Here is a 13,942-nt window from a genome sequence, read left to right on the forward strand (position 1 = left end):
GCAGCAGACACATGGGAACAACACCATGTGCAAGTTCCCCTGTCGTCACACAGTCACTGTCACTGGGTCAAAATCCTGGAACTCCCTCCCTTACAGCGCTGTGGGTGTACCTACACCACACGGACTGCAGCGGTTCAAGAAGGAGGCTCACCACCACTTTCACAAGGGCAATTAGGGATGGGCAATAAATGCAGGCCTTGCCAACGATGTACACGTCCCATGAATGAATGAAAAAAATCAGTAACAATGAAAATTTTACATCATTGAACCTCACGCTCATTAGTTTGCTTCTAAAATCAACTCAGGAAACTGCTGACAAGATTGTTTTTATTGTCTTTTACAAGTATAACAGGAGACAATAGTTGATCAGAAATTTAGCACTATCCTGGGAATGTGCGAGTCAATACATCATGTAATTCCCTGAAATAGAGTTTTTCTGTGTAGCTATTTGACTAGAATTTACACAATTTATAATATTACTCCCTAGTTTGAAGGAGAAATATGTTACCACATATCCCAATTTTCACAATATATTTCATTAGGGATAGAGGAAGAACGCATGAACATCAAGAAGTTTAAAATCTGATTCCGAGCACTTACTGGAGTCATTAGTGCAGCAGACACACGACCAAATGAAATGACGTTCGTTAATTAAATTCATTACATGCAACTTTTTCTTCTTTCTAATTGAAGATGGTTCTCTTATTTCCAGTGAACTGTCAGCAGTGGGGAATAGTTTTCAGTCAGGGATACAAGTAGTCAATAGGTAACGGACTGTTGTCTGGTCACATCCCAATCCACCAGATGTTGTTTCCAAAAGCTGGTGAAACAGGTCACTTTGGTATTTAAGTCCAGCATATTACCACTCAAAAACTGCCCCATCATCAAATTTAACAGACATTGACATGACATGACTTTTGTTGCTGATTGCCAAGATGTCAGTGCAGACAGAATCCAAATTCCACCAGATCATAAATCTGAGGTACTATTAACATCTGGAGAGGCAACTGAAGTCGTACTCGGAGGTAAAACGAAGGAGCTGAATTTGCATCAATTAGAGCCAGAGTCTCAAAAGCAGACTGTGTCTGTTAATACGTCATCCACTGAGACAGCCTTCAGCTGAAACCAAGGCCTAAAAACATAAATAAGAAAATATATAACAAGATTAATAAGGTCATAAAAATGGCAAGCAAAACATGCGGGTTCATTTCTAGAGCAATAGAACTGAAAAGCAGAGAAATAAAAACAGTAAGTGCTGGAAATGCTCAGCAGGTCTGACAGCATCTGTGGAGACAGAAGCAGAGTTAACGTTTCAGGTCTGTGACCTTTCATCAGAACTGGCAAAGGTTAGAAATGTAATAGGCCTTGAGAAAGTGAAAAGGGGGCGGGGAAGAACAAATGTGGGCGGCGCAGTGGTTAGCACCGCAGCCTCACAGCTCCAGCGACCCGGGTTCAATTCTGGGTACTGCCTGTGTGGAGTTTGCAAGTTCTCCCTGTGACCGCGTGGGTTTCCGCCGGGTGCTCCAGTTTCCTCCCACAGCCAAAGACTTGCAGGTGATAGGTAAATTGGCCATTGTAAATTGCCCCTAGTGTAGGGAGGTGATAGGGAATATGGGATTACTGCAGGGTTAGTATAAATGGGTGGTTGTTGGTCGGCACAGACTCGGTGGGCCGAAGGGCCTGTTTCAGTGCTGTATCTCAATAAATAAAAATTAATAAAAAGGAAAGGTGGGTGATAGGGTAAACGGCAAGAGAGATGAAATGACAAAGATGAAATGACACAGAACAAAGGAAAGGGGAGTGCTAATAGTTGTAGTAAAAGACAAAGCATTAGAAAAGCAGAGAAGTTATGTTCAACTTGTACAGAACCCTGGTTAGACCACACTTGGAGTCCTGTGAACAGTTCTGGTCTCCATGTTATTAAAAGGATATAGAGCACTAGAAGAGGAGCTGAGACGTTACACATATCAGGAATGGATGAACAGGTTGGGCTGCTTTTCTCTAGAAATGAGAAGGCTGAGGCATGACCTGACAGAGGTCTTCAGGATTATGAAAGGGTAGATATAGAGATGTTTCCAAAACATGGGGCCATAAGTATGAGATTGTCAGTAAAAAAGTCAAATGGTGAATTCAGGAGAAACGTTTTTCCCAGAGAGGGTTTAGAATGTGGAACTCAGTAACACAAGCAGTACTTGAGGCAAATAGCATAGATGCATCTAAGGGGAAGCTAGATAGGTACATGAGGGAGAAAGGACTAGAAGGTTATACTGATAGGGTTAGATGAAAAGGGGTGAGAGGAGATATATGTGGAGCATAAACACCAGCATTAACTGGTTGGGCTGAATGGCCTGTTTCTGTGCTGTACATTCTATGTAATTCAGTGTAAAAATTCATTGGGCTGAAATGGAGGGAGAGGAGGCCTCTGCCATTGCCTCCCACTCATAGCTTTATATCTTTCCCCTCCATCCCCACCAGAAGTCCCACTGGCCGTTATTTCCCCACCTAACTCAGGTAAATGCTGCAGGAAAGGGAAGGAGACAGTGCCTGGTCTTCCAGTCGATTTTATTCCCATCTGCTTCCTAAGATCACCTGGTGAAAGCTGGCGTAGGTCCAGGGTAGCAGCAGTAAGCTCAGAATTTTGTAAATGGAACATGAGGGCCTAGAAGAAGCTTCCCCTCTCTCTCTCACCACCCACCACCACCACCACACCCCCAACCCCCAATTTGGCCTCCTAAATTTTCTAGGCCATGGTCTCAGCTGAGGCCTACAAAACTGGTTGATTTCTTCACCTCTTCTGCCCCTTTAAAGACCCTCTTTCTCCTCTTCAACATTGACAGGTTCACTCTTGGTGATGGGAATCCCTCCAGGAGTTCGCTGTCTATGACAAACAGGTCAGGACCCAGGAAAAAGGCTTGGGTTAGGACGAAATCAAAGGACAAGGTGGGGGGGGGGGGCGTGGAGGGGGGAGGGGCGGGGTTCCTACCTGGTTGCCCTGTCATTGTAAAGAGGAGAGACCTGTGTCATCAGACTATTCATCTATATGCGGCATCACAAGATCCATATGATGTCCAAATGTGCACATTTTCAAGCAGGGTTTGCCAGATACTAATCAGGTGCAGAATCCATGGCTATTTATTTTTCCTTCCAAATCCAGAGATGCATATGTAGCTTTTAGGAGCATAGGAACAGGAGTAGGTCTTTCAGCCCCTCAAGCCTGTTCCAACATTCAGTGAGATCATGGCTGATCGGTATCCTAACCTTATTCATCCACCATGGCTCCATAACTCTCAATACCCTTGGCGGCACAGTGGCGCAGTGGTTAGCACTGCAGCCTCACAGCTCCAGCAACCCGGGTTCGATTCTGGGCACTACCTGTGTGGAGTTTGCAAGTTCTTCCTGTGTCTGTGTGGGTTTTTGCCGGGTGCTCTGGTTTCCTCCCACAGCCAAAGACTTGCAGGTTGATAGGTAAATTGGCCATTATAAATTGACCCTAGTATAGGTAGGTGGTGTGGGGATGTGACAGGAATGTGGGATTAGTGTAGGATTAGTATAAATGGGTGGTTGATGGTTGGCACAGACTCGGTGGGCTGAAGGGCCTGTTTCAGTGCTGTATCTCTAAATAAAAATAAATCTATCAATCTCAGATTCTAAATTATTAACTGAGCTGGCATCCACTGCTTTTTAAAGAGAGAGTTCCACACTTCTACCACACTTTGTGTGAAAAGGTGTTTCCTAACATCTTTCCTGAATGGCCGGCTCTGCTTTTAAGGTTATGTCCCCTGCCCTAGACACACCCACCCGTGGAGAAAGTTTCTCTGTATCTACCCTAACAATTCTGTTCAAAATCCGAGAAACCTCTATCAAATCACCCGTTAACCTTCAATACAAACCTAGTTTATGTAACCTAGCCTCATAATCTAATCTTTGAAGACATGGCAACATTCTGGTGAATATGCACTGCACTCCTTCCAAGGCCATTACCTCCTTTCAAAGATGTGGGCCGGACTTTTACACCACTCCACCCCCATAGGAGTGACACCTTCCCACACCCCCCCTCCTGTAATATTACTGGGGCGGCGGCAGTGAGAAATGGCCTGGCTGCCCCAGGCCAATCAAGGCCCTTAAGTGGTCAATTAACTGCCAGTTAAGAGCCTCCTCCCGCCGCCACTGGTATTTTACCAGCAGCCGGCAAGCGCCTCAGGCCCACAGAATGCCAGCAGGTAAAACCTGGCAGCCTCCTTGTGGGCTGGGGTCGGGTCGCTACTGATGGGGCACCCTGTGCCCCTTGGAGGACCCCCCCCCCCGAAACCCCAACCGCCCCCACTGAAATAAAGTTTCCTTCCCTCCCAACCAACCCCGCCCTTGCCTTGCCGGGGACTGGCCGATTGTCCCTGGTGAGGCCCCACAAACGTACCTTTTTTTCCAGGCTGGCATCCATGATTCTGCTATTGGCTGTTGCACCTGGAGTAGCCGCTGATTGGCCAGCAGCTCTTGGAGGTTGGACTTCCTGCCTCAGGGAGGAGGAAATCCCATCCAAAGCCAATTGAGGGCCTGGGGAGTGTAAAATCCTGGAATGATCCCCCAGGCCCAGTGGAAGCGGGCTCACTCCCAACTTTTTGGCTGGGGCTTCCCACCCAATGTAAAATTCCAAAAGTGTGCCTGAATTGCACACATTACTCCAGATGTGACCTAACCAGGGCTTTGTCTAACTGCAGCAAAACTTCCTCCCTTTTATAGTCTGACTCTTTGTTATAAAGGGTAACATTTCCTTAGCTTTTTGATGGTTTTTGTACCTATTACATTTTGATGATACGTACATGAACCCCTAAATCTCTTTGGACCTCCACCGTTCCTAGCTTTTCACCATTTAAAAATACTCAGACCGATCCTGTTCGGACCCACAATAGATGACCTCACGCTTAGCTAAGTGTTGAGGACCTTGGAGTGGCATGTCCACAGATCCCTGAAGGTAGCATTACAGGTAGATAAGGTGGTTAAGATGGCATATGGGATACTCTCCTTTATTAGTCGAGGCATAGAGGAGGGCGGTTATGCTAGAACTGTATAAAACACGAGCTAGTCCACAGCTAGAGTACTGTGTATTGTTCTGTTCACCACATTACAAGGAGGATGTGCTCACACTAGAAAGGATACAAAGGCGATTTCCGAGGATGTTGCCTGGAATGAAGAATTTTAGCCAAGAGGAAAGATTGGATAGGCTGGGGTTGTTTCTGAAACAGAGAAGGCTGATGGGGAGAGTTAATTGAGGTGTTTAAAATTATGAAGGGCCTGGAAAGAGTGGCTCGGCAGGACCTATTCCCCTTAGCAGAAAGGTCAATAACTGGGGGGAATAGATTTGAAGTAAATTGTGTAGGGATTAGAAGCAAGTTGAGGAGAAATTCTTTTACCCAGAGGGTAATGGAGGTCTGGAACTCACTCCCTGAAAGGGTGGTTGATGTAGAAACCCTCATTGCATTTAAAAGCATTTGGATATGCAATTGAAGTGCCGTAACCTAAAGGCCAATGGACCAAGAGCTGGAAATCAATTAAGCTGGATGGGATTTATCTAGACAGTCCTTTTTCTTCAAAAGTTCAATTACATTTGACCGACATGACCCACCCTTTATAAATCCATGTTGACTCTCTCTATTCAGCTCAAATTTCTCTTAAGTGTTCAGTCAATCTGTCCTTAATCGTAGATTTCAATAATTTCCCTTCAACAGATGTTAGATTAACAGACCTATAACTTCCTGCCTTCTTGCTCTCACCTTTCTTTCCCTTTAATCCTTTAACATAACGAATATGATGCAAACCCAAGACACTTAAGATTTCAGGGCCAATACGGAATAGAATACTTCAGAACTCGGGCAGAAATATGGATTTATGTGCAACATTGCCTTACTGTTTGTGCCAAGCTACCATCTTTCAAGAGAACATCTAATGCTGTTGAATGTGAAGAGCTCGCAAAAGGTATTTCAAACCCATTTCCCCTAAATGTTACTTCAAGTTCTACGGATTAACTGTTCCCTCTAATTCATTCACAGCACTAATGCATGGAATGATAGACATCAATTGCTCTTAGGTTTAACTCAGCCAGCAGTACATAACATCTAATCAAACATTGAATGCTAAAGGGTTGAACAGATGTTCTGCCATTTGCTATGACCCTCTCCCAGGGCTGGCGTACTCTTTGACGGCTTTACATCCGATATTCACAACCTTGGACTTTATGCAAAATAAACCTTTGCCATGCCAACTCATAGAGCATGTAAAGCTTCTGGTTGACTAATTAATTACATCTCCTGGGACTGGAGAGTGAATGAATCAGGAGCTTATATTAGCTTATGAAGTAAATTTGCTCACTGCAACCTCACAGCCATCAGCTCTGAGGGTTTAATGATAAGACCATAGTGCTGGTCAAAGTACAAGTGCTTGAATTGTTTTCCCTCTTTTTCAATTAAGCTTGTTTAGAAGTGATGTGTGGGTTTGCTGTTCATTATTACATCAATGATTCAATGATGATCTCTTTCCGCACATTTCCCTCTCTTGCTGTCCTTGTTTCTGGCCCCTCTACTCATCTTCCTACATCTGGAAGAGTGGAGCAACAGCTGGAGATTACAACTTCTGACACCATTCTACTGACATATTATTAGTTTGTTGAGTTAATAAACTCTTCAGGGACTATTTTTTTTCTTCCACACACCTTGACGTGGTTGGATTCCATACCTGCAATAATGGTCCTGGGCTTGATTAGAACTGAGGAGATTAAGGTGTGATTTGATAGTGGTATTTAAAATTAGGAAGGGATGGGACAAAGTAGACAGAAAATGAGTGTTTTCAGTAATTGAGGGAGTTCGAACAAAGCAACATAGATAGGATGATTAAATGTAAGAAATTTAGGATAGAAATCAGGAGAAATTTCTTTATACAGAGAGTTGTGAGGCTGTGGAATACACTACTGGTCTAAGTGGCTTAAGCAGACACAATATCAAGGTTGGTTCGATAGGTGGTTAAAAGAAGGGGGAATGAGGGGATAAGGGAACCAGGATTAGTTTTATTATTTGTGCAGACGACAACACCAACAGGAATTGGTTGGGTCAAATTACCTGTTTCTGTGCTGTAATTTGTTGTACAGTGTGACTCCCAATATTTAAAGAAATACTGAGATGCAATAGGTCTTGATTAATCTCACTTAAATTGAAGTCAGGAACTATCAATCCAGATCAAAAATATACCTAATGCACAGATTCCAGTTTGCCTTCCCCTTGACTTGCGTTGCACAAAATTTCAATGAGCCAATACATTTCCTAGTCACTGTAAATTACATTGAAATCACTTGAACACTTATAAAAGAAATTCAGCTATCAGATCCTCTTTCAAAAGTCAAAAAGTTCAATGAATTATTTCTGATCATTGGACACTTTAAGCAGTAAGTACAGATGTTGGCCTCGGGACAACTAACTTAAAGGAATCTGCAGTTGTTAGCCTATTTAAAATAAACAGTTTATTGTTTTAAAAATGATCTGAGTTTAACAGAACAAAAGCAAAAGAATGCTAGAATTAGCCATGCTCCTTTGTCATAGGCCTTGAGATTGATGATGATGGAGAAGAGGGTTAGACACAGGTCTTTCATCACTGATACCTAGGTTCATAGCCACCCAAGATTGTCAGTATAAAGATTTCTGCTGACTGTAAGGCTTCTATATGAAATGAGATTATCCAGACTCAATACAGTTTGTAGTGTTCACAACAACTACACAACTACACTTAATTTGTTGTTAAATTCCAACCTCACTCAGAAAGGTCACAGAGGAGCTGGCACGGAAAAAATGTTGCACTGGTACAGTTCAGGAGTTCTTGTGAGGTTGGCTTAGGCCAGTGGAAGCTTTCCTCTGCAACAGTGAGACTGCTTGAATACACAGCTGTCATCAAGTTGTTCATTCCAAATAGTAAAGAAACACAGCAACCAATATGCACACATTACTCTTGGAATTTCTTCATGGATGAAGATTTAGGGAAGGCTGTGCTCATCGGTTGCAGGCCCGCTGGTGCCTAGTCAGGCCTATCCGTGACCGGCAGATTCTCCCACAGCGGGTGTAAGTGAAGGTGTAGTCACTGCTGGGGGCAATTGGATCTATCTTTCTCCTCCTTTTCTTTTTCATGTTGGTTCTTCGCTCAGTCTCAAAGGTGTCTGTAGCCCTCCTGATGTAGCATCTCCAAGCATCACGATCTATGGCCTGCACTTCCCACTGGCGATGGTCAATGTGGCGCACAGAGAGGGACTTCATCAGGGAGTCCTTGAAATGTTTGCATGGAGCCTCTCTGTTACTTTTACCAGTGGTCAGCTCTCCATACAACACGATCTTGGACAGGCGACTGTTGTCATCTGGCCAATGAGACCCACCAGAGGATGGCCTCGATGCTGGTGATGTTGGCTGTTTCCAGGACTTCAATGTTTGTGATGCGGTTCTGCCAGTGGATCTTGAGGATGCTGCAGAGGCAGCGCTGATGGAAGCACTCTAGAAGGCGTACATGACAGCGGTATAGGACCCACAACCCAGCACCATACAGAAGGGTGGTGAGGACTATGGCTCTGTACACTTTAGTTTGGTCTGTGCTCTGAGGCTGTGGTTGCTCCACATGCGTTTGTAGAGTCTGCTGAATGTACTGTTTGCTTTTGAGAGCCTATGCTCCACTTCCTTGTCTATGGTGGCATCAAACAAGATGACGCTCCCCAAATAAGTAAATTGCTTGACGACATTCAACTCAGTTCCCTCAATGATGATGCTTGGTGGTCTGTATTCTTCTTGAGATGCGGGCTGTTTTCTTTAAACTGATTTTTAGTCCAAAGAGTTGTGCCACCTCAGAAAAATGTGTTGTTGTACGTGGCAGGTCTGACTGACTGTGGGCCTGGAGAGCACAGTCATCAGTGAAAAGAAGTTCATGGATGAGTGTTTCTTTCGTCTTTGTGTGAGCCTGAAGATGCCTAAGGTTGAAAAAGCCTCCATCTGTCCGGAAGCATACGTAAACTCCCTCCTTAAGGTCTTCCATTGCCTGCTGCAGTATCATGCTGAAAAAGATGGTGAATGAGGTTGGGGCCAGCACACTTCCCTGCTTCACACCATTGGAGATTCGGAAGGGAATTGAGAGGTTGCTGTTTTGCTTGACTTGTCCATACTGATTTTCATGAAACTGCTTCACCATGGCCAGGAACCTGGGTGGGCATCCAAGTTTTACAAGGATTTTCCAAAGTCCATCTCTGCTCACAGTGTCAATATGCACACATCAAGGTCCCCTAAACAGCAGCAAGGTACATGACCAGATAATTAACTTTTCCAGTGATATCACTGAGGGCTAAATGTTGGCTTCGACACCAGCAAAACTTCCCTTCTCTTTGAATAATGCCACAGGATCTTTTACATCCAGCTGAAAGGGCAGACAGGGTTCAAAGTCTCATCTAAAAGACGGGACCTCCAACAATGCAGCAATCAGTACTGCACTGGAGTTACTCCCTAGATTATGCACCCCAGCTAAACCCCCATGTTCACGACATCCATGCTGTCAAATGGAAAACTCCTAATAGACACTCTGTCACTGCTGTAGTGGCATTTCCAAAGCTTCCCCTTCATTGAAGTCACCAATGTGAGGTCTGACTGATGAAGCTGTTCACCCACCTATGCTCCAATTTGACTTTGAGTTGATCAGTAATAACTAGCAAAAAATAGATGTTTTATTTACTTTACACTAATGTTCATTAATCAATTATAGAGGAGTATGAATCCTCAGCGCAGTGCTGAACATGGATGAGTGATCGATCCATGCTTTCTATCAGCATTGCACCACTTTCTACTTTTTCACTAAAATTAGTAACCAGTGGGAAATATGCTCAAATAGTTTTGAACCGGCCATTAAGAACACATTGATCTAATGTATAATCATAAATTGGGTTTCGAGGTAACATATAATAGTTTTAAATTAAAGAAAAGTGAAAAAAATGGGCAACCATGTATGGACCATGAACAAAATTGGCCTTCAAATAATGAAATGTCAAAAAATGATTTGTGCAAATAACTTGGAATAAGAACATAAGAAATAGGAGCAGGAGTAGGCCACTCGGCCCTTCGAGCCTGCTCCACCATTCAATAGGATCATGGCTGATTTACCTCAATTCCACCTTCCAGCACTATCTCCATATCCCTTAATTCTCTTCGTATCCAAAAATTTATCAAGCCCTGTTTTGAACATGTGCAATGACTGAGCATCCACAGCCCTCTGGGGTAGAGAATTCCAAAGATGAAAGAAGAAATTTCTCTTCTTCTCAGTCCTAAATGGCTGACCCCTTAATCTGAGACTGTGACCCCGTGTTCTAGAATCCACAGCCAGTGGAAGCATCCGTCCAGCATTTACCCTATCAAACCCTTTAAAAATTTTATATATTTCAATGAGATCACCTCTCATTCTTCAAAATTCTACAGAATATAGTCACAGTCTATTCAATCTCTCCTCACAGGACAATCCCCCCATCCCAAGAATGAGTCTAATAAGCATTTGTTGCACTTCCTCCAAAGGCTCGTTTATCCTTCCTTAGGTAAGCAAACCAAAACGGTACACGGTACTCCAGGTTTGGTCTCACCGAAGCTCTTTACAATTGTAGAATACTCTTATACTCTAATTCCTTTGTAATAAAGGCTAACATACCATTTGCTTTCCTAATTGCTTGCTGTACCTGCATGCTAACTTTCAATAGAGTGGGAGAAATGAAAGAAGAAAAGTTGCATTTGTCGAAACCTCGTCAGGTCACTCAGAAACATCGCAAAACAATTCATATAGAATGTATAGTTACTGATATGGAGCTGCCACTTTGCACACAGAAAGGTCCACAAACAGTAAAGGTAGCTTAGAGGTGGGATTGCAGTGGTGTAAGTATGATATGCCCCTTGCCACAGCTGAACCAGGTTGCAGGGAGAAGGCAATTGTAATGGTGGTAGAGTCAGACAAGTGGGCAGTAAATGATGGAAAGAGAACCGAACCACAATTAGTGAACTATGTTGATAACTAGTGCAAAACATATACCTATTTATAAAAATTCTATTAGGGACATTTGAGAATACATTTTTTAAATTATGTGATGCATTCATTATTGGTAGCACAATGGATTGTGTTGCAACATCATTCTTCGACCATCGCTGAGTGGTGCTGGAACACAGCCCAGACTAAGAGGATAAAAAGGTTCCTTGCTCTCTGATTAAAGATCTTACATAAAGTTAGTCCACTGTTCTTAAGCCAGTTCCCAGTGGACAGGAGTCTAATGCAAAAATCTATCGTTGAATTCAGTGCTAGTTTGCAGTAATCCAATAATCTTACTCCAGGAGAATAGAGGTGTGGGAATGGAAATACTCGGGAGGTAAAAATAGTTGCAATCCTTGGTATGTGAAGAGAATCATCTCAAAACCATGAACATCTCCAACGGGGCAGGAAGTGTAGGCTTGTAGCTATCCCATCCCATAAAAATAATTTTTTAAAAAGCAGGGATGTGAGACTTTGGTCACATTGTGAGACTAGAGAGGCTGGGGTTGTTCTCCTTAGAGCAGAGAAGGTTAAAGGGAGATTTAATAGAGGTGTTCAAAATCATGAAAGGTTTGGATAGAGTTTTTTCAAAATTCATTCATGGGGATGTGGGCATCGCAGGCTAGGCCAGCATTTATTGCCCATCCCTAATTACCCTTGAGAAGGTGGTGGTGAGCTGCCTTCTTGAACCGCTGCAGTCCATGTGGGGTAGTTACACCCACAGTGCTGTTAGGAAGAGAGTTCCAGGATTTTGACCCAGCCACAGTGAAGGAACGACAATATAGTTCCAAGTCAGGATGGTGTGTGACTTGGAGGACAACTTGCAGGTGGTGGTGTTCCCATGCATTTGCTTCCCTGTCCTTCTAGGTGGTAGAGGTCATGGGTTTGGAAGGTGCTGTCTAAGGAGCCTTGGTGCGTTGCTGCAGTGCATCTTGTAGATGGTACACACTGCTGCCACTGTGCGTCGGTGGTGGAGGGAGTGAATGTTTGTGAATGGGGTGCCAATCAAGCGGGCAGCTTTGTCCTGGATGGTGTCAAGCTTCTTGAGTATTGTTGGAGCTGCACCCATCCAGGCAACTGGAAAATATTTCATCACACTCCTTACTTGTGCCTTGTAGATGGTGGACAGGCTTTGGGGAGTCAGGAGGTGAGTTACTCATCGCAGGATTCCTAGCCTCTGACCTGCTCTTGTAGTCACGGTATTTATATGGCTACTCCAGTTCAGTTTATGGTCAATGGTAACCCCCAGGATGTTGATAGTGGGAGATTCAGTGATGGTAATGCCAATGAATGTCTAGGGGAGATGGTTAGATTCTCTCTTGTTGGAGATGGTCATTGCCTGGCACTTGTGTGGCGCGAATGTTACTTGCAACTTATCAGCCCAAGCCTGGATATTGTCCAGGTCTTACTGCATTTCTACACAGACTGCTTCAGTATCTGAGGACTCATGAATTGTGCTGAACATTGTGCAATCATCTTCGAACATCCCCACTTCTGACCTTATGATTGAAGGAAGTAAATAAGGAGAGACTGTTTCCACTAGCAGGAGGATCGGTAACCAGAGGCCATAGATTTAAGGTGATTGGCAAAAGAACCCGAGCTGGGATGAGGATATTTCTTTTTCTACCCAGCAAGTTGTTCTGTCTGGAATGCAGTGCCTAGAAGGATGGTGGAAGTAGATGCAATAATAACTTTCAAAAGGGAGTTGGATAAATACTTGAAGGGGAGAAATTGCAGTGTTCTGGGGAAAGGGCAGGGGATTGGGACTAATCTTTCAATGAGTTAGCACAGGCTAGATGGACAGAATGACCTCCCTCTGTGTTGTATCATTCTACAATTATATGTCTGCAGAATCATTAACCCAGAGGGACACTTATCATCTGCACACCACTTGTGAACATTTAATTAAGCTGCCTAACATGGTTACATCAAATAAGTTTTCTAAAACTCACTGTTTAAAGTAAAGGATTACACACACGCAAGCACATATGTGTGCACAGAAAACAAAAGCATAAATAATGCACAAATATGGGCCAAATAGACAATTTTTTTTAATGTTTATATTTCTGTCCCTCCCCTCCTCTCCTGTAGATATTAGCTCCCTTGCTGGGGTGCAGTTCCACAGATGACAATGTTAAAATATTTTAAAATTCAACATTGGCAACGTCACTTTCCACTCATTGTATTAGTTTTGGGGTCCGTTCAGACCACGGCAAAAGTGGCATTTGTTTTCTGCCAATTCGCTGGGTTGCATAACTATGACGTACATTGCTTTTTTGGGAAGTGAACAGATAGCAGCTGGAATATTACTGAAAAGTCTGAGGTGTCAGTCAAATTATATGTCAGTGGCTGATCAGCAACAAAGATAAATTGCACAAAGAGAGCCATGTAACTTTAGCTACACAGCACACTGATGGCATGGAACGATTGTGCCTGGTGACGTCTGCCAGTTCAGCCCCAGGCTACCCAACGAACGTCAGCTTCTACAATGATATTCAAAGAACTGCTAATCTGTCCAGCAGATTCCACTTCTCTGAAGATCTGACGGAATATTTCTACCTTTAAGGGCCACTTCACAAGTTCAATGAAAACTGCTTCCAAATGTGCAGTGTTTAATAACACTATTGCCTGATCAAATAAGTGTTTTGTTTTAAATTCTTTAATGGAAGCCTTTCGTCAGTGGTGCTAACAGATGCTTTTTAGATGAATACTTTTTGTCAAGTAGTAAATAGGAAACCAATGATACAGATAAATGCCTTGACAATATTTGAATACCAGATGGATCCTGATACACCTCAAAAGGATACATTTTCAAATACAATGCAAATGTCTTTCTGCATATATGAGAACCTCAGTGTTAGCAGGACGTAATAGA

General features: G+C 43.3%; 1 long non-coding RNA gene across 1 annotated transcript in view; it reads right to left on the reverse strand.

Annotated features, from left to right (window-relative positions):
- Nucleotides 1-319: 319 nt before the first annotated feature.
- The window catches only part of LOC137381637 (uncharacterized), a 39,172-nt gene continuing 25,549 nt past the window's right edge, over nt 320-13,942 (reverse strand). The window contains exon 3 of the long non-coding RNA XR_010977204.1: nt 320-1,132. This is a non-coding gene — a long non-coding RNA (uncharacterized lncRNA). The remainder of the gene's footprint in view (nt 1,133-13,942) is intronic.

Source organism: Heterodontus francisci, chromosome 22, assembly GCF_036365525.1.
Source record: "Heterodontus francisci isolate sHetFra1 chromosome 22, sHetFra1.hap1, whole genome shotgun sequence".
Taxonomy (NCBI): Eukaryota; Metazoa; Chordata; class Chondrichthyes; order Heterodontiformes; family Heterodontidae; genus Heterodontus; species Heterodontus francisci.